The sequence below is a fragment of the Mobula birostris genome (genome assembly GCF_030028105.1).
Source record: "Mobula birostris isolate sMobBir1 chromosome 11 unlocalized genomic scaffold, sMobBir1.hap1 SUPER_11_unloc_2, whole genome shotgun sequence".
NCBI lineage: Eukaryota > Metazoa > Chordata > Chondrichthyes > Myliobatiformes > Myliobatidae > Mobula > Mobula birostris.
In genome coordinates, this window is record NW_027274038.1 from 72,187 (window position 1) to 97,495 (window position 25,309).

At 57.8% G+C, this 25,309-nt stretch overlaps 5 non-coding genes and 3 pseudogenes across 5 annotated transcripts; all 8 read right to left on the minus strand.

Moving 5' to 3' along the window:
• Window positions 1-1,691: 1,691 nt before the first annotated feature.
• On the minus strand, window positions 1,692-1,882 carry LOC140192220 (U2 spliceosomal RNA). Its single transcript, XR_011884156.1, has one exon. It is a non-coding gene; the product is annotated as a U2 spliceosomal RNA (small nuclear RNA).
• A 3,071-nt stretch (window positions 1,883-4,953) lies between these two features.
• On the minus strand, window positions 4,954-5,144 carry LOC140192221 (U2 spliceosomal RNA). Its single transcript, XR_011884157.1, has one exon. It is a non-coding gene; the product is annotated as a U2 spliceosomal RNA (small nuclear RNA).
• A 3,077-nt stretch (window positions 5,145-8,221) lies between these two features.
• LOC140192198 (U2 spliceosomal RNA) lies at window positions 8,222-8,427 on the minus strand (annotated as a pseudogene).
• Window positions 8,428-10,736: 2,309 nt separating this feature from the next.
• LOC140192208 (U2 spliceosomal RNA) lies at window positions 10,737-10,818 on the minus strand (annotated as a pseudogene).
• A 3,067-nt stretch (window positions 10,819-13,885) lies between these two features.
• LOC140192222 (U2 spliceosomal RNA) lies at window positions 13,886-14,076 on the minus strand. Its single transcript, XR_011884158.1, has one exon. It is a non-coding gene; the product is annotated as a U2 spliceosomal RNA (small nuclear RNA).
• Window positions 14,077-17,145: 3,069 nt separating this feature from the next.
• LOC140192223 (U2 spliceosomal RNA) lies at window positions 17,146-17,336 on the minus strand. Its single transcript, XR_011884159.1, has one exon. It is a non-coding gene; the product is annotated as a U2 spliceosomal RNA (small nuclear RNA).
• A 3,061-nt stretch (window positions 17,337-20,397) lies between these two features.
• Window positions 20,398-20,588, minus strand: LOC140192224 (U2 spliceosomal RNA). Its single transcript, XR_011884160.1, has one exon. It is a non-coding gene; the product is annotated as a U2 spliceosomal RNA (small nuclear RNA).
• A 3,075-nt stretch (window positions 20,589-23,663) lies between these two features.
• Window positions 23,664-23,842, minus strand: LOC140192186 (U2 spliceosomal RNA; annotated as a pseudogene).
• Window positions 23,843-25,309: the final 1,467 nt, after the last annotated feature.

Here is a 25,309-nt window from a genome sequence, read left to right on the forward strand (position 1 = left end):
GAATGCTGAGGGATCTGGCAGGGTCTGTCTCTCTCTCTCTCACTCACTCACTCACTCACTCACTCACTCACTCACTCACTCAATCTCTCTCTCTCACACACACACACACACACACAGAGTCACAGACACACGTGCACACGGAGTGCTGAGGGATCTGCCAAGCTGTACAGAGGGCAGTAAAGGGAGAAGGGCCGAGGCCCTTCATTATGCCTCTGTGCTGACGCCTGAGCAGACTGACTGGTTTTGCAGCGGGGTGGGTGCACGGATGTAGAAACAGGAGGGAGGGCACGGCAGGAGGGAAATGTGTCGCGGGCTGACGGCGGCCCTGTGCCCCACTGCTCTGCAGGTGCGTTTTTGGCCGGCATGGCTCAGTGGTGGAGTGGGTGGGCGCGTGTGCGCGCCGTGGAAGGAAAGGGGTACTGATTATGCCTTGGTTGTGAAACAGGAAACGGATCGGCGAAATGCCTGCCGGAGGGAGGCACAGTGCCGTGCGTGAAGCAGGGGCACGTGGACGGATGTGGCAATTGTGGAGACGTGCGCCAAAGCTGGACGCCGAGTAGGTAGGTGTAAGCATGAGACGTTTGAGTGATCTTGGGGTTTGGGACGTGATTCTGAGCGAGGCTAGAGATGCACTGCACTGCCGATGTATATTGGGGAGGTCTGAGTGGGTGGAGTGGGGGGTTGTGCCTCTGCCTTACCTTGAACGGTGGGCGGGGCTTTGGGCCTGGGGCAGGCAGACGCATCAGAGGAGGCCAGGAGGCCAGGCCAGGCCAGGGCAGGGCAGGTAGGCAGAGTTTTGCTGATGCTATGGCTAGGTGGTGATGCTTGTAGCTGGTCTGTCTGTCTGGGCAGGAGAGCAGCAGTCTTGGCAGTCTGGTGCAGGCGGGGAGGATGCAGGGTGCAGGAGCACCGGGCCCTGTTGTGCCGGCGGCGGCGGCGCCCCGTTGCTCTGTAGCCGGGCTCCATCGGATGCCTCCCTCCCTTCCTTCCTTCCTCCCTCCCGTCCGCGTGCCCTGGCTGCTGGCACACTTGAACGAGCCTGCCTGTCCGACAGGCTGGCTGGCTGCTGGTGAAATTGCAGCAGAGCCAGTGACTCGATATCGTTCGTTCCTTCCTTCCTTCCTTCCTTCCTTCCTTCCTTCCTTCCTTCGCCCGCCCGTCCATCCGTCCGTCCGTCCGTCCGTCGCGTCCTCCGTTGGCTTCAAGGAGCAGCTGAGAAGCCTGAGCCTGAGAAGTGGAGCGAGTGTGGCGGGACAGAAAAGGTCTTTCGGCCTGCTCCACTTCACTCTGCTTCTGTGCTTGGTGCAGGCAGCAGCCGAGTGAGCAGGCATCAGAATGAGTGCGCCGGTTGAGCAGTTTGCTTCAGGAATGAATGCCAAGGGGCATCTCTCATGAAGTTGCTGCCTTGCCTGCAGCACCTGATCTGGTTGCAGCCCGGATGTGCACTTGATCTTAGCCAAACGGCCCAGATATGATGCCCGTGCTGTTGTTGAGTTGTCTGCACATTGCGTGAGTGAGTGAGTGAGTGAGCTGTATCGACAGACAGACACAGACACAGGAGAGGTGTAGAGCAAGCAGCTCTCCTCTCTCTCCATGTGCGTGCATGCTTGTCTGTGCTGCTGTGCCGCCGCCGCCGCCTGATGGAGCTTTCGTCGTTTTTCTTTTCTTTGCTACTTTGAAATTCCCCAGAAGGGGAGTGCACCGTTCCCAGAGGCACTGCAATACCGGGTCGATGCGTGGAGTGGACGGAGCAAGCCCCTATTCCATCTCCCTGTTCCAAAAATCAATTTAATATATGGTCCCCAGATAAGGGACGTATCAGATATTAAACTGATAAGAACAGATACTACACTTGATCTTAGCCAAAAGGCCGAGAAGCGATGCAGGCGGCCTCTTGAGTCGGCTACATCCTGCCTAGCCTCTGGTGTTTAGATTGAAGCAGGAGGCCTGGCAAAGACCTTGCTGCCCTGGCCCGCTGGCAGCTCTCCCCTAGGTTGTCTGGGATCGGTGGGTGTGCTGGACAGCTGTTGCCTACCTGGTCCGTCCTGAGTGCAACTTGTCAGAGGCTATGTAAAGCTGCCAGTGATCCACCAATCATCTGGGAGTGGGGCCGTACCTACGGGCGCCTACGTCACTGGCACACTGCCTACGTCAAGGCTGCCGGCTTCCTCGGCTGGCTCCCAGGTCGGTCTCAGAGGCTGGCTCAACTTGCACTGCTCTCCTGGTCGTGGGAGGCTGGTCACGCTGTCCTGTCTGCACAAAAGTCTGCAGGGGGAGTGGGAGCAGGCCGCTCGGCCCTTCAAGGGCGTCCCTGCACTCGGCAAAGAGAGCGCGCCTCTCGGCTTTGCGTGCCCCAGCTGGCTGGCGCATCCAGCTGAACGGTCTCCTTCGGAGGCTCTGCCCTCTCCGGGAGGGAGCGAGCGGATGGGACTGCACCGGGCGACAAAGGCAGAGGCCACGTGCGCCGCTCAAGACCGGTTACGAGGTTTGTGGACGTGGCCAAAGTCCGCGGGCAGAAAAGCCTCCTGGCAAGCTTGGGAATAGGAAGATGTCAGCTACAGGTGTGCCTGAGGAGAAACAATGGGTGTGCTCTCCAAGCCGAAGGCTGAAGTGCAGCCATTCACACCTCTGTGCCTTTATTTTGATGTGTGTGGAATTACAATTGTTGAGTGGCTTGAGTTTGTTTCATCTCACAGAAGCTGTAGACTTTGCGTCTGCACAGGCTATCATTGGACACAGTGGTGTCTTCTCCCCTGCTCCCCCACCACCTTTTTTTACCAGGGTGGATGGGGGTGGGTGGGTGTGTGTGTGTGTCTGTCTGTCTCTCTGTGTCTGTCTCTGTCTCTCTCACCCACCGACACAAACACACATGGAATGCTGAGGGATCTGGCAGGGTCGGTCTGTCTCTCTCTCTCACTCACTCAATCTCACACACACACAGAGTCACAGACACACGTGCACACGGGGGTGTGTGGGGGTGGGTGTGTGTGTGTGTTTGTGTGTGTGTGTGTGTCTGTCTCTCTGTGTCTGTCTCTGTCTCTGTCTCTCTCACCCACCGACACAAACACACATGGAATGCTGAGGGATCTGGCAGGGTCTGTCTCTCTCTCTCACTCAATCTCACACACACACAGAGTCACAGACACACGTGCACACGGGGGTGTGTGGAGGTGGGTGGGTGTGTGTGTGTGTGTGTGTGTGTGTCTGTCTGTCTCTCTGTCTCTGTCTCTGTCTCTCTCACCCACCGACACAAACACACATGGAATGCTGAGGGATCTGGCAGGGTCTGTCTCTCTCTCTCTCACTCACTCACTCACTCACTCACTCACTCACTCACTCACTCAATCTCTCTCTCTCACACACACACACACACACACAGAGTCACAGACACACGTGCACACGGAGTGCTGAGGGATCTGCCAAGCTGTACAGAGGGCAGTAAAGGGAGAAGGGCCGAGGCCCTTCATTATGCCTCTGTGCTGACGCCTGAGCAGACTGACTGGTTTTGCAGCGGGGTGGGTGCACGGATGTAGAAACAGGAGGGAGGGCACGGCAGGAGGGAAATGTGTCGCGGGCTGACGGCGGCCCTGTGCCCCACTGCTCTGCAGGTGCGTTTTTGGCCGGCATGGCTCAGTGGTGGAGTGGGTGGGCGCGTGTGCGCGCCGTGGAAGGAAAGGGGTACTGATTATGCCTTGGTTGTGAAACAGGAAACGGATCGGCGAAATGCCTGCCGGAGGGAGGCACAGTGCCGTGCGTGAAGCAGGGGCACGTGGACGGATGTGGCAATTGTGGAGACGTGCGCCAAAGCTGGACGCCGAGTAGGTAGGTGTAAGCATGAGACGTTTGAGTGATCTTGGGGTTTGGGACGTGATTCTGAGCGAGGCTAGAGATGCACTGCACTGCCGATGTATATTGGGGAGGTCTGAGTGGGTGGAGTGGGGGGTTGTGCCTCTGCCTTACCTTGAACGGTGGGCGGGGCTTTGGGCCTGGGGCAGGCAGACGCATCAGAGGAGGCCAGGAGGCCAGGCCAGGCCAGGGCAGGGCAGGTAGGCAGAGTTTTGCTGATGCTATGGCTAGGTGGTGATGCTTGTAGCTGGTCTGTCTGTCTGGGCAGGAGAGCAGCAGTCTTGGCAGTCTGGTGCAGGCGGGGAGGATGCAGGGTGCAGGAGCACCGGGCCCTGTTGTGCCGGCGGCGGCGGCGCCCCGTTGCTCTGTAGCCGGGCTCCATCGGATGCCTCCCTCCCTTCCTTCCTTCCTCCCTCCCGTCCGCGTGCCCTGGCTGCTGGCACACTTGAACGAGCCTGCCTGTCCGACAGGCTGGCTGGCTGCTGGTGAAATTGCAGCAGAGCCAGTGACTCGATATCGTTCGTTCCTTCCTTCCTTCCTTCCTTCCTTCCTTCCTTCCTTCCTTCGCCCGCCCGTCCATCCGTCCGTCCGTCCGTCCGTCGCGTCCTCCGTTGGCTTCAAGGAGCAGCTGAGAAGCCTGAGCCTGAGAAGTGGAGCGAGTGTGGCGGGACAGAAAAGGTCTTTCGGCCTGCTCCACTTCACTCTGCTTCTGTGCTTGGTGCAGGCAGCAGCCGAGTGAGCAGGCATCAGAATGAGTGCGCCGGTTGAGCAGTTTGCTTCAGGAATGAATGCCAAGGGGCATCTCTCATGAAGTTGCTGCCTTGCCTGCAGCACCTGATCTGGTTGCAGCCCGGATGTGCACTTGATCTTAGCCAAACGGCCCAGATATGATGCCCGTGCTGTTGTTGAGTTGTCTGCACATTGCGTGAGTGAGTGAGTGAGTGAGCTGTATCGACAGACAGACACAGACACAGGAGAGGTGTAGAGCAAGCAGCTCTCCTCTCTCTCCATGTGCGTGCATGCTTGTCTGTGCTGCTGTGCCGCCGCCGCCGCCTGATGGAGCTTTCGTCGTTTTTCTTTTCTTTGCTACTTTGAAATTCCCCAGAAGGGGAGTGCACCGTTCCCAGAGGCACTGCAATACCGGGTCGATGCGTGGAGTGGACGGAGCAAGCCCCTATTCCATCTCCCTGTTCCAAAAATCAATTTAATATATGGTCCCCAGATAAGGGACGTATCAGATATTAAACTGATAAGAACAGATACTACACTTGATCTTAGCCAAAAGGCCGAGAAGCGATGCAGGCGGCCTCTTGAGTCGGCTACATCCTGCCTAGCCTCTGGTGTTTAGATTGAAGCAGGAGGCCTGGCAAAGACCTTGCTGCCCTGGCCCGCTGGCAGCTCTCCCCTAGGTTGTCTGGGATCGGTGGGTGTGCTGGACAGCTGTTGCCTACCTGGTCCGTCCTGAGTGCAACTTGTCAGAGGCTATGTAAAGCTGCCAGTGATCCACCAATCATCTGGGAGTGGGGCCGTACCTACGGGCGCCTACGTCACTGGCACACTGCCTACGTCAAGGCTGCCGGCTTCCTCGGCTGGCTCCCAGGTCGGTCTCAGAGGCTGGCTCAACTTGCACTGCTCTCCTGGTCGTGGGAGGCTGGTCACGCTGTCCTGTCTGCACAAAAGTCTGCAGGGGGAGTGGGAGCAGGCCGCTCGGCCCTTCAAGGGCGTCCCTGCACTCGGCAAAGAGAGCGCGCCTCTCGGCTTTGCGTGCCCCAGCTGGCTGGCGCATCCAGCTGAACGGTCTCCTTCGGAGGCTCTGCCCTCTCCGGGAGGGAGCGAGCGGATGGGACTGCACCGGGCGACAAAGGCAGAGGCCACGTGCGCCGCTCAAGACCGGTTACGAGGTTTGTGGACGTGGCCAAAGTCCGCGGGCAGAAAAGCCTCCTGGCAAGCTTGGGAATAGGAAGATGTCAGCTACAGGTGTGCCTGAGGAGAAACAATGGGTGTGCTCTCCAAGCCGAAGGCTGAAGTGCAGCCATTCACACCTCTGTGCCTTTATTTTGATGTGTGTGGAATTACAATTGTTGAGTGGCTTGAGTTTGTTTCATCTCACAGAAGCTGTAGACTTTGCGTCTGCACAGGCTATCATTGGACACAGTGGTGTCTTCTCCCCTGCTCCCCCACCACCTTTTTTTACCAGGGTGGATGGGGGTGGGTGGGTGTGTGTGTGTGTCTGTCTGTCTCTCTGTGTCTGTCTCTGTCTCTCTCACCCACCGACACAAACACACATGGAATGCTGAGGGATCTGGCAGGGTCGGTCTGTCTCTCTCTCTCACTCACTCAATCTCACACACACACAGAGTCACAGACACACGTGCACACGGGGGTGTGTGGGGGTGGGTGTGTGTGTGTGTTTGTGTGTGTGTGTGTGTCTGTCTCTCTGTGTCTGTCTCTGTCTCTGTCTCTCTCACCCACCGACACAAACACACATGGAATGCTGAGGGATCTGGCAGGGTCTGTCTCTCTCTCTCACTCAATCTCACACACACACAGAGTCACAGACACACGTGCACACGGGGGTGTGTGGAGGTGGGTGGGTGTGTGTGTGTGTGTGTGTGTGTGTGTCTGTCTGTCTCTCTGTCTCTGTCTCTGTCTCTCTCACCCACCGACACAAACACACATGGAATGCTGAGGGATCTGGCAGGGTCTGTCTCTCTCTCTCTCACTCACTCACTCACTCACTCACTCACTCACTCACTCACTCAATCTCTCTCTCTCACACACACACACACACACACAGAGTCACAGACACACGTGCACACGGAGTGCTGAGGGATCTGCCAAGCTGTACAGAGGGCAGTAAAGGGAGAAGGGCCGAGGCCCTTCATTATGCCTCTGTGCTGACGCCTGAGCAGACTGACTGGTTTTGCAGCGGGGTGGGTGCACGGATGTAGAAACAGGAGGGAGGGCACGGCAGGAGGGAAATGTGTCGCGGGCTGACGGCGGCCCTGTGCCCCACTGCTCTGCAGGTGCGTTTTTGGCCGGCATGGCTCAGTGGTGGAGTGGGTGGGCGCGTGTGCGCGCCGTGGAAGGAAAGGGGTACTGATTATGCCTTGGTTGTGAAACAGGAAACGGATCGGCGAAATGCCTGCCGGAGGGAGGCACAGTGCCGTGCGTGAAGCAGGGGCACGTGGACGGATGTGGCAATTGTGGAGACGTGCGCCAAAGCTGGACGCCGAGTAGGTAGGTGTAAGCATGAGACGTTTGAGTGATCTTGGGGTTTGGGACGTGATTCTGAGCGAGGCTAGAGATGCACTGCACTGCCGATGTATATTGGGGAGGTCTGAGTGGGTGGAGTGGGGGGTTGTGCCTCTGCCTTACCTTGAACGGTGGGCGGGGCTTTGGGCCTGGGGCAGGCAGACGCATCAGAGGAGGCCAGGAGGCCAGGCCAGGCCAGGGCAGGGCAGGTAGGCAGAGTTTTGCTGATGCTATGGCTAGGTGGTGATGCTTGTAGCTGGTCTGTCTGTCTGGGCAGGAGAGCAGCAGTCTTGGCAGTCTGGTGCAGGCGGGGAGGATGCAGGGTGCAGGAGCACCGGGCCCTGTTGTGCCGGCGGCGGCGGCGCCCCGTTGCTCTGTAGCCGGGCTCCATCGGATGCCTCCCTCCCTTCCTTCCTTCCTCCCTCCCGTCCGCGTGCCCTGGCTGCTGGCACACTTGAACGAGCCTGCCTGTCCGACAGGCTGGCTGGCTGCTGGTGAAATTGCAGCAGAGCCAGTGACTCGATATCGTTCGTTCCTTCCTTCCTTCCTTCCTTCCTTCCTTCCTTCCTTCCTTCCTTCGCCCGCCCGTCCATCCGTCCGTCCGTCCGTCCGTCGCGTCCTCCGTTGGCTTCAAGGAGCAGCTGAGAAGCCTGAGCCTGAGAAGTGGAGCGAGTGTGGCGGGACAGAAAAGGTCTTTCGGCCTGCTCCACTTCACTCTGCTTCTGTGCTTGGTGCAGGCAGCAGCCGAGTGAGCAGGCATCAGAATGAGTGCGCCGGTTGAGCAGTTTGCTTCAGGAATGAATGCCAAGGGGCATCTCTCATGAAGTTGCTGCCTTGCCTGCAGCACCTGATCTGGTTGCAGCCCGGATGTGCACTTGATCTTAGCCAAACGGCCCAGATATGATGCCCGTGCTGTTGTTGAGTTGTCTGCACATTGCGTGAGTGAGTGAGTGAGTGAGCTGTATCGACAGACAGACACAGACACAGGAGAGGTGTAGAGCAAGCAGCTCTCCTCTCTCTCCATGTGCGTGCATGCTTGTCTGTGCTGCTGTGCCGCCGCCGCCGCCTGATGGAGCTTTCGTCGTTTTTCTTTTCTTTGCTACTTTGAAATTCCCCAGAAGGGGAGTGCACCGTTCCCAGAGGCACTGCAATACCGGGTCGATGCGTGGAGTGGACGGAGCAAGCCCCTATTCCATCTCCCTGTTCCAAAAATCAATTTAATATATGGTCCCCAGATAAGGGACGTATCAGATATTAAACTGATAAGAACAGATTTTTTTTTTTTTTTTTTTTATTTCAAAATATACTTTATTCAAAAATAAATATATACAATAAACCATTCAATAACTTTTCATCCTTTACATACGTTTCCATTATACTCAGTAAAATACCCGTGTTTATAGCCACCCACGTGGCACTCCAGTAGTTCAGCTTAGCATCTCATTGTTGAGGGGTATACTCCTCGCCCACCGACCCCTCCCACTCCCACGGGTGGAGAAACCTATACTGTGGTCCTTCCCCACCGGGCCCTTGCGGTGGCTGCACCAAGTTTCAGTGCGTCCCTCAGCACGTACTCCTGCAGCCGAGAGTGTGCCAGTCGGCAGCATTCTCCCACGGACATCTCCATGTGCTGGTAGATGATCAAGTTTCGGGCTGACCAAAGAGCGTCTTTCACCGAGTTGATGATCTGCCAGCAGCACCGGATGTTGGTCTCCGTGTGCGTCCCCGGGAACAGCCCGTAGATCAGAGAGTCCTCTGTCACGCAGCTGCTGGGGATGAAACGTGACACTAGCCCGTCCATCCTCCTCCACACCCTCTTTGCGAACTGGCAGTGTGCAAAGAGGTGGGTCACAGACTCCTCCTCACTGCAGTCCTCCCGTGGGCAGTGGGGTGCGGAGACGACGTTCCGGGCGTACAGGAGGGCTCTGACTGGGAGGGCCCCTCTCACCGCCAGCCAGGCGAGGTCTTGGTGCCTGTTGGTGAGATCTGGCGATGAGGCATTTTGCCAGATGAACTGGACAGTCTGCTCAGGGAACCACCCCACTGTGTCCATCACGTCCTTCTCCTGCAGTGCCTGCAGGACACTTCGTGCCGACCACTGCCTGATGGCCTTGTGGTCAAAGGCGTTCTCCTGGAAGAACTTTGCTACGTGGGATAGGTATGCCGGCAACGACCAGCTGACTGGGGCGTTGCGCGGGAGTGGGGCCAGACCCATCCTTCGCAGCCAGGGCGACAAGTAGAACCTGGGCACATAGTGGTACTTGGTGCCCACATACCTGGGCTCTACACACAACCTGATGCAGCCACATACGAAGCTGGCCATCAGGGTGAGGGCGACATTGGGGACGTTCTTGCCCCCGTTGTCCAGGGACTTGTGCATGGCGGTCCGTCTCACCCGCTCCATCTTGGATCCCCAGACGAATCTGAAGACAGCCCGGGTGATTTCCGAGCTGTAGGAGCGGGGGACGGGCCAGACCTGCGCCAAGTACAGCAGCCCTGAGAGCACCTCACACCTGATGACCAGGTTCTTGCCCGTTATCGACAGGGAGCGCCCTCCCCACAGTCCCAGTTTCTGTTTCACCTTGGCAGTCCGCTCCTGCCAGTTCTTGTTGCACGCCTCAGCCCCTCCGAACCAGATCCCCAACACCTTCACGTGGTCAGACCTGATGGTGAAGGGGACGCTGGATCGGTCGGGCCAGTTGCCAAAGAGCATGGCTTCGCTCTTCGTGCGGTTGACCCTGGCCCCCGACGCTAGCTCGAACTGTTCGCAGGTGCCAATCAACCTGCGAACTGACCTCGGATCAGAGCAGAAGACGGTGACGTCGTCCATGTACAGGGAGGTTTTCACTTGGGTCCCTCCACTGCCTGGCAGCGTCACCCCTCTTATGCCCTCATCCCTCCTGATGGCTTCCACAAAGGGTTCTATGCAGCAGACAAACAAGACAGGGGAGAGGGGGCAGCCCTGCCTGACTCCAGACCTGATGGGGAAGCTGTCTGTTTCCCACCCGTTGACCTGGACTGCACTACGGATGTCTGTGTAGAGCAGTCTGATCCAATTCCGGATTCCCTCCCCAAATCCCATTTTGGAGAGCACGTCCGCCATGTACGTGTGCGATATCCTGTCGAAGGCTTTCTCCTGGTCCAAGCTGACCAGGCAGGCGTCCACCCCCCTGTCCTGCACGTAGGCGATGGTGTCCCTCAGCAGCGCGAGGCTGTCTGAGATCTTCCTGCCCGGTACAGCACAGGTTTGGTCCGGGTGGATCACCTGTCCCAGAGCAGACTTGACCCTGTTGGCGATAGCCTTGGACAGGATCTTGTAGTCCACATTCAGGAGAGAGATGGGTCTCCAATTCCTGATGTCCTCCCTTTCCCCCTTCTGCTTGTAGATGAGGGTGATGATGCCCTTCCTCATGGACTCAGACATACTGCCGGCCAGAAGCATAGCGTTGTACACTTCCAGCAGGTCTGGGCCCATCCAGTTCCACAGAGCCGAGTACAACTCGGCCGGTAAGCCGTCGCTTCCGGGAGTCTTACCCGACCCGAAGGAACGGATGGAGCCTGTCAGCTCGTCCAGGGTCAGTGGCCGATCCAGACTCTCCCGCTTGCCGTCGTCTAAGACCTGCGTGATAGACGACAGGAAGTTGTGGGAGGCTGTGGATTCTGTGGCCTTTTCGTCAGATACTACACTTGATCTTAGCCAAAAGGCCGAGAAGCGATGCAGGCGGCCTCTTGAGTCGGCTACATCCTGCCTAGCCTCTGGTGTTTAGATTGAAGCAGGAGGCCTGGCAAAGACCTTGCTGCCCTGGCCCGCTGGCAGCTCTCCCCTAGGTTGTCTGGGATCGGTGGGTGTGCTGGACAGCTGTTGCCTACCTGGTCCGTCCTGAGTGCAACTTGTCAGAGGCTATGTAAAGCTGCCAGTGATCCACCAATCATCTGGGAGTGGGGCCGTACCTACGGGCGCCTACGTCACTGGCACACTGCCTACGTCAAGGCTGCCGGCTTCCTCGGCTGGCTCCCAGGTCGGTCTCAGAGGCTGGCTCAACTTGCACTGCTCTCCTGGTCGTGGGAGGCTGGTCACGCTGTCCTGTCTGCACAAAAGTCTGCAGGGGGAGTGGGAGCAGGCCGCTCGGCCCTTCAAGGGCGTCCCTGCACTCGGCAAAGAGAGCGCGCCTCTCGGCTTTGCGTGCCCCAGCTGGCTGGCGCATCCAGCTGAACGGTCTCCTTCGGAGGCTCTGCCCTCTCCGGGAGGGAGCGAGCGGATGGGACTGCACCGGGCGACAAAGGCAGAGGCCACGTGCGCCGCTCAAGACCGGTTACGAGGTTTGTGGACGTGGCCAAAGTCCGCGGGCAGAAAAGCCTCCTGGCAAGCTTGGGAATAGGAAGATGTCAGCTACAGGTGTGCCTGAGGAGAAACAATGGGTGTGCTCTCCAAGCCGAAGGCTGAAGTGCAGCCATTCACACCTCTGTGCCTTTATTTTGATGTGTGTGGAATTACAATTGTTGAGTGGCTTGAGTTTGTTTCATCTCACAGAAGCTGTAGACTTTGCGTCTGCACAGGCTATCATTGGACACAGTGGTGTCTTCTCCCCTGCTCCCCCACCACCTTTTTTTACCAGGGTGGATGGGGGTGGGTGGGTGTGTGTGTGTGTCTGTCTGTCTCTCTGTGTCTGTCTCTGTCTCTCTCACCCACCGACACAAACACACATGGAATGCTGAGGGATCTGGCAGGGTCGGTCTGTCTCTCTCTCTCACTCACTCAATCTCACACACACACAGAGTCACAGACACACGTGCACACGGGGGTGTGTGGGGGTGGGTGTGTGTGTGTGTTTGTGTGTGTGTGTGTGTCTGTCTCTCTGTGTCTGTCTCTGTCTCTGTCTCTCTCACCCACCGACACAAACACACATGGAATGCTGAGGGATCTGGCAGGGTCTGTCTCTCTCTCTCACTCAATCTCACACACACACAGAGTCACAGACACACGTGCACACGGGGGTGTGTGGAGGTGGGTGGGTGTGTGTGTGTGTGTGTGTGTGTGTCTGTCTGTCTCTCTGTCTCTGTCTCTGTCTCTCTCACCCACCGACACAAACACACATGGAATGCTGAGGGATCTGGCAGGGTCTGTCTCTCTCTCTCTCACTCACTCACTCACTCACTCACTCACTCACTCACTCAATCTCTCTCTCTCACACACACACACACACACACAGAGTCACAGACACACGTGCACACGGAGTGCTGAGGGATCTGCCAAGCTGTACAGAGGGCAGTAAAGGGAGAAGGGCCGAGGCCCTTCATTATGCCTCTGTGCTGACGCCTGAGCAGACTGACTGGTTTTGCAGCGGGGTGGGTGCACGGATGTAGAAACAGGAGGGAGGGCACGGCAGGAGGGAAATGTGTCGCGGGCTGACGGCGGCCCTGTGCCCCACTGCTCTGCAGGTGCGTTTTTGGCCGGCATGGCTCAGTGGTGGAGTGGGTGGGCGCGTGTGCGCGCCGTGGAAGGAAAGGGGTACTGATTATGCCTTGGTTGTGAAACAGGAAACGGATCGGCGAAATGCCTGCCGGAGGGAGGCACAGTGCCGTGCGTGAAGCAGGGGCACGTGGACGGATGTGGCAATTGTGGAGACGTGCGCCAAAGCTGGACGCCGAGTAGGTAGGTGTAAGCATGAGACGTTTGAGTGATCTTGGGGTTTGGGACGTGATTCTGAGCGAGGCTAGAGATGCACTGCACTGCCGATGTATATTGGGGAGGTCTGAGTGGGTGGAGTGGGGGGTTGTGCCTCTGCCTTACCTTGAACGGTGGGCGGGGCTTTGGGCCTGGGGCAGGCAGACGCATCAGAGGAGGCCAGGAGGCCAGGCCAGGCCAGGGCAGGGCAGGTAGGCAGAGTTTTGCTGATGCTATGGCTAGGTGGTGATGCTTGTAGCTGGTCTGTCTGTCTGGGCAGGAGAGCAGCAGTCTTGGCAGTCTGGTGCAGGCGGGGAGGATGCAGGGTGCAGGAGCACCGGGCCCTGTTGTGCCGGCGGCGGCGGCGCCCCGTTGCTCTGTAGCCGGGCTCCATCGGATGCCTCCCTCCCTTCCTTCCTTCCTCCCTCCCGTCCGCGTGCCCTGGCTGCTGGCACACTTGAACGAGCCTGCCTGTCCGACAGGCTGGCTGGCTGCTGGTGAAATTGCAGCAGAGCCAGTGACTCGATATCGTTCGTTCCTTCCTTCCTTCCTTCCTTCCTTCCTTCCTTCCTTCCTTCGCCCGCCCGTCCATCCGTCCGTCCGTCCGTCCGTCGCGTCCTCCGTTGGCTTCAAGGAGCAGCTGAGAAGCCTGAGCCTGAGAAGTGGAGCGAGTGTGGCGGGACAGAAAAGGTCTTTCGGCCTGCTCCACTTCACTCTGCTTCTGTGCTTGGTGCAGGCAGCAGCCGAGTGAGCAGGCATCAGAATGAGTGCGCCGGTTGAGCAGTTTGCTTCAGGAATGAATGCCAAGGGGCATCTCTCATGAAGTTGCTGCCTTGCCTGCAGCACCTGATCTGGTTGCAGCCCGGATGTGCACTTGATCTTAGCCAAACGGCCCAGATATGATGCCCGTGCTGTTGTTGAGTTGTCTGCACATTGCGTGAGTGAGTGAGTGAGTGAGCTGTATCGACAGACAGACACAGACACAGGAGAGGTGTAGAGCAAGCAGCTCTCCTCTCTCTCCATGTGCGTGCATGCTTGTCTGTGCTGCTGTGCCGCCGCCGCCGCCTGATGGAGCTTTCGTCGTTTTTCTTTTCTTTGCTACTTTGAAATTCCCCAGAAGGGGAGTGCACCGTTCCCAGAGGCACTGCAATACCGGGTCGATGCGTGGAGTGGACGGAGCAAGCCCCTATTCCATCTCCCTGTTCCAAAAATCAATTTAATATATGGTCCCCAGATAAGGGACGTATCAGATATTAAACTGATAAGAACAGATACTACACTTGATCTTAGCCAAAAGGCCGAGAAGCGATGCAGGCGGCCTCTTGAGTCGGCTACATCCTGCCTAGCCTCTGGTGTTTAGATTGAAGCAGGAGGCCTGGCAAAGACCTTGCTGCCCTGGCCCGCTGGCAGCTCTCCCCTAGGTTGTCTGGGATCGGTGGGTGTGCTGGACAGCTGTTGCCTACCTGGTCCGTCCTGAGTGCAACTTGTCAGAGGCTATGTAAAGCTGCCAGTGATCCACCAATCATCTGGGAGTGGGGCCGTACCTACGGGCGCCTACGTCACTGGCACACTGCCTACGTCAAGGCTGCCGGCTTCCTCGGCTGGCTCCCAGGTCGGTCTCAGAGGCTGGCTCAACTTGCACTGCTCTCCTGGTCGTGGGAGGCTGGTCACGCTGTCCTGTCTGCACAAAAGTCTGCAGGGGGAGTGGGAGCAGGCCGCTCGGCCCTTCAAGGGCGTCCCTGCACTCGGCAAAGAGAGCGCGCCTCTCGGCTTTGCGTGCCCCAGCTGGCTGGCGCATCCAGCTGAACGGTCTCCTTCGGAGGCTCTGCCCTCTCCGGGAGGGAGCGAGCGGATGGGACTGCACCGGGCGACAAAGGCAGAGGCCACGTGCGCCGCTCAAGACCGGTTACGAGGTTTGTGGACGTGGCCAAAGTCCGCGGGCAGAAAAGCCTCCTGGCAAGCTTGGGAATAGGAAGATGTCAGCTACAGGTGTGCCTGAGGAGAAACAATGGGTGTGCTCTCCAAGCCGAAGGCTGAAGTGCAGCCATTCACACCTCTGTGCCTTTATTTTGATGTGTGTGGAATTACAATTGTTGAGTGGCTTGAGTTTGTTTCATCTCACAGAAGCTGTAGACTTTGCGTCTGCACAGGCTATCATTGGACACAGTGGTGTCTTCTCCCCTGCTCCCCCACCACCTTTTTTTACCAGGGTGGATGGGGGTGGGTGGGTGTGTGTGTGTGTCTGTCTGTCTCTCTGTGTCTGTCTCTGTCTCTCTCACCCACCGACACAAACACACATGGAATGCTGAGGGATCTGGCAGGGTCGGTCTGTCTCTCTCTCTCACTCACTCAATCTCACACACACACAGAGTCACAGACACACGTGCACACGGGGGTGTGTGGGGGTGGGTGTGTGTGTGTGTTTGTGTGTGTGTGTGTGTCTGTCTCTCTGTGTCTGTCTCTGTCTCTGTCTCTCTCACCCACCGACACAAACACACATGGAATGCTGAGGGATCTGGCAGGGTCTGTCTCTCTCTCTCACTCAATCTCACACACACACAGAGTCACAGACACACGTGCACACGGGGGTGTGTGGAGGTGGGTGTGTGTGTGTGTGTGTGTGTGTGTGTGTGTGTGTGTGTGTCTGTCTGTCTCTCTGTCTCTGTCTCTGTCTCTCTCACCCACCGACACAAACACACATGGAATGCTGAGGGATCTGGCAGGGTCTGTCTCTCTCTCTCTCACTCACTCACTCACTCACTCACTCACTCACTCAATCTCTCTCTCTCACACACACACACACACACAGAGTCACAGACACACGTGCACACGGAGTGCTGAGGGATCTGCCAAGCTGTACAGAGGGCAGTAAAGGGAGAAGGGCCGAGGCCCTTCATTATGCCTCTGTGCTGACGCCTGAGCAGACTGACTGGTTTTGCAGCGGGGTGGGTGCACGGATGTAGAAACAGGAGGGAGGGCACGGCAGGAGGGAAATGTGTCGCGGGCTGACGGCGGCCCTGTGCCCCACTGCTCTGCAGGTGCGTTTTTGGCCGGCATGGCTCAGTGGTGGAGTGGGTGGGCGCGTGTGCGCGCCGTGGAAGGAAAGGGGTACTGATTATGCCTTGGTTGTGAAACAGGAAACGGATCGGCGAAATGCCTGCCGGAGGGAGGCACAGTGCCGTGCGTGAAGCAGGGGCACGTGGACGGATGTGGCAATTGTGGAGACGTGCGCCAAAGCTGGACGCCGAGTAGGTAGGTGTAAGCATGAGACGTTTGAGTGATCTTGGGGTTTGGGACGTGATTCTGAGCGAGGCTAGAGATGCACTGCACTGCCGATGTATATTGGGGAGGTCTGAGTGGGTGGAGTGGGGGGTTGTGCCTCTGCCTTACCTTGAACGGTGGGCGGGGCTTTGGGCCTGGGGCAGGCAGACGCATCAGAGGAGGCCAGGAGGCCAGGCCAGGCCAGGGCAGGGCAGGTAGGCAGAGTTTTGCTGATGCTATGGCTAGGTGGTGATGCTTGTAGCTGGTCTGTCTGTCTGGGCAGGAGAGCAGCAGTCTTGGCAGTCTGGTGCAGGCGGGGAGGATGCAGGGTGCAGGAGCACCGGGCCCTGTTGTGCCGGCGGCGGCGGCGCCCCGTTGCTCTGTAGCCGGGCTCCATCGGATGCCTCCCTCCCTTCCTTCCTTCCTCCCTCCCGTCCGCGTGCCCTGGCTGCTGGCACACTTGAACGAGCCTGCCTGTCCGACAGGCTGGCTGGCTGCTGGTGAAATTGCAGCAGAGCCAGTGACTCAATATCGTTCGTTCCTTCCTTCCTTCCTTCGTTCCTTCCTTCCTTCCTTCCTTCGCCCGCCCGTCCATCCGTCCGTCCGTCCGTCGCGTCCTCCGTTGGCTTCAAGGAGCAGCTGAGAAGCCTGAGCCTGAGAAGTGGAGCGAGTGTGGCGGGACAGAAAAGGTCTTTCGGCCTGCTCCACTTCACTCTGCTTCTGTGCTTGGTGCAGGCAGCAGCCGAGTGAGCAGGCATCAGAATGAGTGCGCCGGTTGAGCAGTTTGCTTCAGGAATGAATGCCAAGGGGCATCTCTCATGAAGTTGCTGCCTTGCCTGCAGCACCTGATCTGGTTGCAGCCCGGATGTGCACTTGATCTTAGCCAAACGGCCCAGATATGATGCCCGTGCTGTTGTTGAGTTGTCTGCACATTGCGTGAGTGAGTGAGTGAGTGAGCTGTATCGACAGACAGACACAGACACAGGAGAGGTGTAGAGCAAGCAGCTCTCCTCTCTCTCCATGTGCGTGCATGCTTGTCTGTGCTGCTGTGCCGCCGCCGCCGCCTGATGGAGCTTTCGTCGTTTTTCTTTTCTTTGCTACTTTGAAATTCCCCAGAAGGGGAGTGCACCGTTCCCAGAGGCACTGCAATACCGGGTCGATGCGTGGAGTGGACGGAGCAAGCCCCTATTCCATCTCCCTGTTCCAAAAATCAATTTAATATATGGTCCCCAGATAAGGGACGTATCAGATATTAAACTGATAAGAACAGATACTACACTTGATCTTAGCCAAAAGGCCGAGAAGCGATGCAGGCGGCCTCTTGAGTCGGCTACATCCTGCCTAGCCTCTGGTGTTTAGATTGAAGCAGGAGGCCTGGCAAAGACCTTGCTGCCCTGGCCCGCTGGCAGCTCTCCCCTAGGTTGTCTGGGATCGGTGGGTGTGCTGGACAGCTGTTGCCTACCTGGTCCGTCCTGAGTGCAACTTGTCAGAGGCTATGTAAAGCTGCCAGTGATCCACCAATCATCTGGGAGTGGGGCCGTACCTACGGGCGCCTACGTCACTGGCACACTGCCTACGTCAAGGCTGCCGGCTTCCTCGGCTGGCTCCCAGGTCGGTCTCAGAGGCTGGCTCAACTTGCACTGCTCTCCTGGTCGTGGGAGGCTGGTCACGCTGTCCTGTCTGCACAAAAGTCTGCAGGGGGAGTGGGAGCAGGCCGCTCGGCCCTTCAAGGGCGTCCCTGCACTCGGCAAAGAGAGCGCGCCTCTCGGCTTTGCGTGCCCCAGCTGGCTGGCGCATCCAGCTGAACGGTCTCCTTCGGAGGCTCTGCCCTCTCCGGGAGGGAGCGAGCGGATGGGACTGCACCGGGCGACAAAGGCAGAGGCCACGTGCGCCGCTCAAGACCGGTTACGAGGTTTGTGGACGTGGCCAAAGTCCGCGGGCAGAAAAGCCTCCTGGCAAGCTTGGGAATAGGAAGATGTCAGCTACAGGTGTGCCTGAGGAGAAACAATGGGTGTGCTCTCCAAGCCGAAGGCTGAAGTGCAGCCATTCACACCTCTGTGCCTTTATTTTGATGTGTGTGGAATTACAATTGTTGAGTGGCTTGAGTTTGTTTCATCTCACAGAAGCTGTAGACTTTGCGTCTGCACAGGCTATCATTGGACACAGTGGTGTCTTCTCCCCTGCTCCCCCACCACCTTTTTTTACCAGGGTGGATGGGGGTGGGTGGGTGTGTGTGTGTGTCTGTCTGTCTCTCTGTGTCTGTCTCTGTCTCTCTCACCCACCGACACAAACACACATGGAATGCTGAGGGATCTGGCAGGGTCGGTCTGTCTCTCTCTCTCACTCACTCAATCTCACACACACACAGAGTCACAGACACACGTGCACACGGGGGTGTGTGGGGGTGGGTGTGTGTGTGTGTTTGTGTGTGTGTGTGTGTCTGTCTCTCTGTGTCTGTCTCTGTCTCTGTCTCTCTCACCCACCGACACAAACACACATGGAATGCTGAGGGATCTGGCAGGGTCTGTCTCTCTCTCTCACTCAATCTCACACACACACAGAGTCACAGACACACGTGCACACGGGGGTGTGTGGAGGTGGGTGGGTGTGTGTGTGTGTGTGTGTGTGTGTGTCTGTCTGTCTCTCTGTCTCTGTCTCTGTCTCTCTCACCCACCGACACAAACACACATGGAATGCTGAGGGATCTGGCAGGGTCTGTCTCTCTCTCTCTCACTCACTCACTCACTCACTCACTCACTCACTCACTCACTCAATCTCTCTCTCTCACACACACACACACACACACAGAGTCACAGACACACGTGCACACGGAGTGCTGAGGGATCTGCCAAGCTGTACAGAGGGCAGTAAAGGGAGAAGGGCCGAGGCCCTTCATTATGCCTCTGTGCTGACGCCTGAGCAGACTGACTGGTTTTGCAGCGGGGTGGGTGCACGGATGTAGAAACAGGAGGGAGGGCACGGCAGGAGGGAAATGTGTCGCGGGCTGACGGCGGCCCTGTGCCCCACTGCTCTGCAGGTGCGTTTTTGGCCGGCATGGCTCAGTGGTGGAGTGGGTGGGCGCGTGTGCGCGCCGTGGAAGGAAAGGGGTACTGATTATGCCTTGGTTGTGAAACAGGAAACGGATCGGCGAAATGCCTGCCGGAGGGAGGCACAGTGCCGTGCGTGAAGCAGGGGCACGTGGACGGATGTGGCAATTGTGGAGACGTGCGCCAAAGCTGGACGCCGAGTAGGTAGGTGTAAGCATGAGACGTTTGAGTGATCTTGGGGTTTGGGACGTGATTCTGAGCGAGGCTAGAGATGCACTGCACTGCCGATGTATATTGGGGAGGTCTGAGTGGGTGGAGTGGGGGGTTGTGCCTCTGCCTTACCTTGAACGGTGGGCGGGGCTTTGGGGCTGGGGCAGGCAGACGCATCAGAGGAGGCCAGGAGGCCAGGCCAGGCCAGGGCAGGGCAGGTAGGCAGAGTTTTGCTGATGCTATGGCTAGGTGGTGATGCTTGTAGCTGGTCTGTCTGTCTGGGCAGGAGAGCAGCAGTCTTGGCAGTCTGGTGCAGGCGGGGAGGATGCAGGGTGCAGGAGCACCGGGCCCTGTTGTGCCGGCGGCGGCGGCGCCCCGTTGCTCTGTAGCCGGGCTCCATCGGATGCCTCCCTCCCTTCCTTCCTTCCTCCCTCCCGTCCGCGTGCCCTGGCTGCTGGCACACTTGAACGAGCCTGCCTGTCCGACAGGCTGGCTGGCTGCTGGTGAAATTGCAGCAGAGCCAGTGACTCGATATCGTTCGTTCCTTCCTTCCTTCCTTCCTTCCTTCCTTCGCCCGCCCGTCCATCCGTCCGTCCGTCCGTCCGTCGCGTCCTCCGTTGGCTTCAAGGAGCAGCTGAGAAGCCTGAGCCTGAGAAGTGGAGCGAGTGTGGCGGGACAGAAAAGGTCTTTCGGCCTGCTCCACTTCACTCTGCTTCTGTGCTTGGTGCAGGCAGCAGCCGAGTGAGCAGGCATCAGAATGAGTGCGCCGGTTGAGCAGTTTGCTTCAGGAATGAATGCCAAGGGGCATCTCTCATGAAGTTGCTGCCTTGCCTGCAGCACCTGATCTGGTTGCAGCCCGGATGTGCACTTGATCTTAGCCAAACGGCCCAGATATGATGCCCGTGCTGTTGTTGAGTTGTCTGCACATTGCGTGAGTGAGTGAGTGAGTGAGCTGTATCGACAGACAGACACAGACACAGGAGAGGTGTAGAGCAAGCAGCTCTCCTCTCTCTCCATGTGCGTGCATGCTTGTCTGTGCTGCTGTGCCGCCGCCGCCGCCTGATGGAGCTTTCGTCGTTTTTCTTTTCTTTGCTACTTTGAAATTCCCCAGAAGGGGAGTGCACCGTTCCCAGAGGCACTGCAATACCGGGTCGATGCGTGGAGTGGACGGAGCAAGCCCCTATTCCATCTCCCTGTTCCAAAAATCAATTTAATATATGGTCCCCAGATAAGGGACGTATCAGATATTAAACTGATAAGAACAGATACTACACTTGATCTTAGCCAAAAGGCCGAGAAGCGATGCAGGCGGCCTCTTGAGTCGGCTACATCCTGCCTAGCCTCTGGTGTTTAGATTGAAGCAGGAGGCCTGGCAAAGACCTTGCTGCCCTGGCCCGCTGGCAGCTCTCCCCTAGGTTGTCTGGGATCGGTGGGTGTGCTGGACAGCTGTTGCCTACCTGGTCCGTCCTGAGTGCAACTTGTCAGAGGCTATGTAAAGCTGCCAGTGATCCACCAATCATCTGGGAGTGGGGCCGTACCTACGGGCGCCTACGTCACTGGCACACTGCCTACGTCAAGGCTGCCGGCTTCCTCGGCTGGCTCCCAGGTCGGTCTCAGAGGCTGGCTCAACTTGCACTGCTCTCCTGGTCGTGGGAGGCTGGTCACGCTGTCCTGTCTGCACAAAAGTCTGCAGGGGGAGTGGGAGCAGGCCGCTCGGCCCTTCAAGGGCGTCCCTGCACTCGGCAAAGAGAGCGCGCCTCTCGGCTTTGCGTGCCCCAGCTGGCTGGCGCATCCAGCTGAACGGTCTCCTTCGGAGGCTCTGCCCTCTCCGGGAGGGAGCGAGCGGATGGGACTGCACCGGGCGACAAAGGCAGAGGCCACGTGCGCCGCTCAAGACCGGTTACGAGGTTTGTGGACGTGGCCAAAGTCCGCGGGCAGAAAAGCCTCCTGGCAAGCTTGGGAATAGGAAGATGTCAGCTACAGGTGTGCCTGAGGAGAAACAATGGGTGTGCTCTCCAAGCCGAAGGCTGAAGTGCAGCCATTCACACCTCTGTGCCTTTATTTTGATGTGTGTGGAATTACAATTGTTGAGTGGCTTGAGTTTGTTTCATCTCACAGAAGCTGTAGACTTTGCGTCTGCACAGGCTATCATTGGACACAGTGGTGTCTTCTCCCCTGCTCCCCCACCACCTTTTTTTACCAGGGTGGATGGGGGTGGGTGGGTGTGTGTGTGTGTCTGTCTGTCTCTCTGTGTCTGTCTCTGTCTCTCTCACCCACCGACACAAACACACATGGAATGCTGAGGGATCTGGCAGGGTCGGTCTGTCTCTCTCTCTCACTCACTCAATCTCACACACACACAGAGTCACAGACACACGTGCACACGGGGGTGTGTGGGGGTGGGTGTGTGTGTGTGTTTGTGTGTGTGTGTGTGTCTGTCTCTCTGTGTCTGTCTCTGTCTCTGTCTCTCTCACCCACCGACACAAACACACATGGAATGCTGAGGGATCTGGCAGGGTCTGTCTCTCTCTCTCACTCAATCTCACACACACACAGAGTCACAGACACACGTGCACACGGGGGTGTGTGGAGGTGGGTGGGTGTGTGTGTGTGTGTGTGTGTGTGTCTGTCTGTCTCTCTGTCTCTGTCTCTGTCTCTCTCACCCACCGACACAAACACACATGGAATGCTGAGGGATCTGGCAGGGTCTGTCTCTCTCTCTCTCACTCACTCACTCACTCACTCACTCACTCACTCACTCACTCAATCTCTCTCTCTCACACACACACACACACACACAGAGTCACAGACACACGTGCACACGGAGTGCTGAGGGATCTGCCAAGCTGTACAGAGGGCAGTAAAGGGAGAAGGGCCGAGGCCCTTCATTATGCCTCTGTGCTGACGCCTGAGCAGACTGACTGGTTTTGCAGCGGGGTGGGTGCACGGATGTAGAAACAGGAGGGAGGGCACGGCAGGAGGGAAATGTGTCGCGGGCTGACGGCGGCCCTGTGCCCCACTGCTCTGCAGGTGCGTTTTTGGCCGGCATGGCTCAGTGGTGGAGTGGGTGGGCGCGTGTGCGCGCCGTGGAAGGAAAGGGGTACTGATTATGCCTTGGTTGTGAAACAGGAAACGGATCGGCGAAATGCCTGCCGGAGGGAGGCACAGTGCCGTGCGTGAAGCAGGGGCACGTGGACGGATGTGGCAATTGTGGAGACGTGCGCCAAAGCTGGACGCCGAGTAGGTAGGTGTAAGCATGAGACGTTTGAGTGATCTTGGGGTTTGGGACGTGATTCTGAGCGAGGCTAGAGATGCACTGCACTGCCGATGTATATTGGGGAGGTCTGAGTGGGTGGAGTGGGGGGTTGTGCCTCTGCCTTACCTTGAACGGTGGGCGGGGCTTTGGGGCTGGGGCAGGCAGACGCATCAGAGGAGGCCAGGAGGCCAGGCCAGGCCAGGGCAGGGCAGGTAGGCAGAGTTTTGCTGATGCTATGGCTAGGTGGTGATGCTTGTAGCTGGTCTGTCTGTCTGGGCAGGAGAGCAGCAGTCTTGGCAGTCTGGTGCAGGCGGGGAGGATGCAGGGTGCAGGAGCACCGGGCCCTGTTGTGCCGGCGGCGGCGGCGCCCCGTTGCTCTGTAGCCGGGCTCCATCGGATGCCTCCCTCCCTTCCTTCCTTCCTCCCTCCCGTCCGCGTGCCCTGGCTGCTGGCACACTTGAACGAGCCTGCCTGTCCGACAGGCTGGCTGGCTGCTGGTGAAATTGCAGCAGAGCCAGTGACTCGATATCGTTCGTTCCTTCCTTCCTTCCTTCCTTCCTTCCTTCCTTCCTTCCTTCCTTCGCCCGCCCGTCCATCCGTCCGTCCGTCCGTCCGTCGCGTCCTCCGTTGGCTTCAAGGAGCAGCTGAGAAGCCTGAGCCTGAGAAGTGGAGCGAGTGTGGCGGGACAGAAAAGGTCTTTCGGCCTGCTCCACTTCACTCTGCTTCTGTGCTTGGTGCAGGCAGCAGCCGAGTGAGCAGGCATCAGAATGAGTGCGCCGGTTGAGCAGTTTGCTTCAGGAATGAATGCCAAGGGGCATCTCTCATGAAGTTGCTGCCTTGCCTGCAGCACCTGATCTGGTTGCAGCCCGGATGTGCACTTGATCTTAGCCAAACGGCCCAGATATGATGCCCGTGCTGTTGTTGAGTTGTCTGCACATTGCGTGAGTGAGTGAGTGAGTGAGCTGTATCGACAGACAGACACAGACACAGGAGAGGTGTAGAGCAAGCAGCTCTCCTCTCTCTCCATGTGCGTGCATGCTTGTCTGTGCTGCTGTGCCGCCGCCGCCGCCTGATGGAGCTTTCGTCGTTTTTCTTTTCTTTGCTACTTTGAAATTCCCCAGAAGGGGAGTGCACCGTTCCCAGAGGCACTGCAATACCGGGTCGATGCGTGGAGTGGACGGAGCAAGCCCCTATTCCATCTCCCTGTTCCAAAAATCAATTTAATATATGGTCCCCAGATAAGTATTAAACTGATAAGAACAGATACTACACTTGATCTTAGCCAAAAGGCCGAGAAGCGATGCAGGCGGCCTCTTGAGTCGGCTACATCCTGCCTAGCCTCTGGTGTTTAGATTGAAGCAGGAGGCCTGGCAAAGACCTTGCTGCCCTGGCCCGCTGGCAGCTCTCCCCTAGGTTGTCTGGGATCGGTGGGTGTGCTGGACAGCTGTTGCCTACCTGGTCCGTCCTGAGTGCAACTTGTCAGAGGCTATGTAAAGCTGCCAGTGATCCACCAATCATCTGGGAGTGGGGCCGTACCTACGGGCGCCTACGTCACTGGCACACTGCCTACGTCAAGGCTGCCGGCTTCCTCGGCTGGCTCCCAGGTCGGTCTCAGAGGCTGGCTCAACTTGCACTGCTCTCCTGGTCGTGGGAGGCTGGTCACGCTGTCCTGTCTGCACAAAAGTCTGCAGGGGGAGTGGGAGCAGGCCGCTCGGCCCTTCAAGGGCGTCCCTGCACTCGGCAAAGAGAGCGCGCCTCTCGGCTTTGCGTGCCCCAGCTGGCTGGCGCATCCAGCTGAACGGTCTCCTTCGGAGGCTCTGCCCTCTCCGGGAGGGAGCGAGCGGATGGGACTGCACCGGGCGACAAAGGCAGAGGCCACGTGCGCCGCTCAAGACCGGTTACGAGGTTTGTGGACGTGGCCAAAGTCCGCGGGCAGAAAAGCCTCCTGGCAAGCTTGGGAATAGGAAGATGTCAGCTACAGGTGTGCCTGAGGAGAAACAATGGGTGTGCTCTCCAAGCCGAAGGCTGAAGTGCAGCCATTCACACCTCTGTGCCTTTATTTTGATGTGTGTGGAATTACAATTGTTGAGTGGCTTGAGTTTGTTTCATCTCACAGAAGCTGTAGACTTTGCGTCTGCACAGGCTATCATTGGACACAGTGGTGTCTTCTCCCCTGCTCCCCCACCACCTTTTTTTACCAGGGTGGATGGGGGTGGGTGGGTGTGTGTGTGTGTCTGTCTGTCTCTCTGTGTCTGTCTCTGTCTCTCTCACCCACCGACACAAACACACATGGAATGCTGAGGGATCTGGCAGGGTCGGTCTGTCTCTCTCTCTCACTCACTCAATCTCACACACACACAGAGTCACAGACACACGTGCACACGGGGGTGTGTGGGGGTGGGTGTGTGTGTGTGTTTGTGTGTGTGTGTGTGTCTGTCTCTCTGTGTCTGTCTCTGTCTCTGTCTCTCTCACCCACCGACACAAACACACATGGAATGCTGAGGGATCTGGCAGGGTCTGTCTCTCTCTCTCACTCAATCTCACACACACACAGAGTCACAGACACACGTGCACACGGGGGTGTGTGGAGGTGGGTGTGTGTGTGTGTGTGTGTGTGTGTGTGTGTGTGTGTGTGTCTGTCTGTCTCTCTGTCTCTGTCTCTGTCTCTCTCACCCACCGACACAAACACACATGGAATGCTGAGGGATCTGGCAGGGTCTGTCTCTCTCTCTCTCACTCACTCACTCACTCACTCACTCACTCACTCAA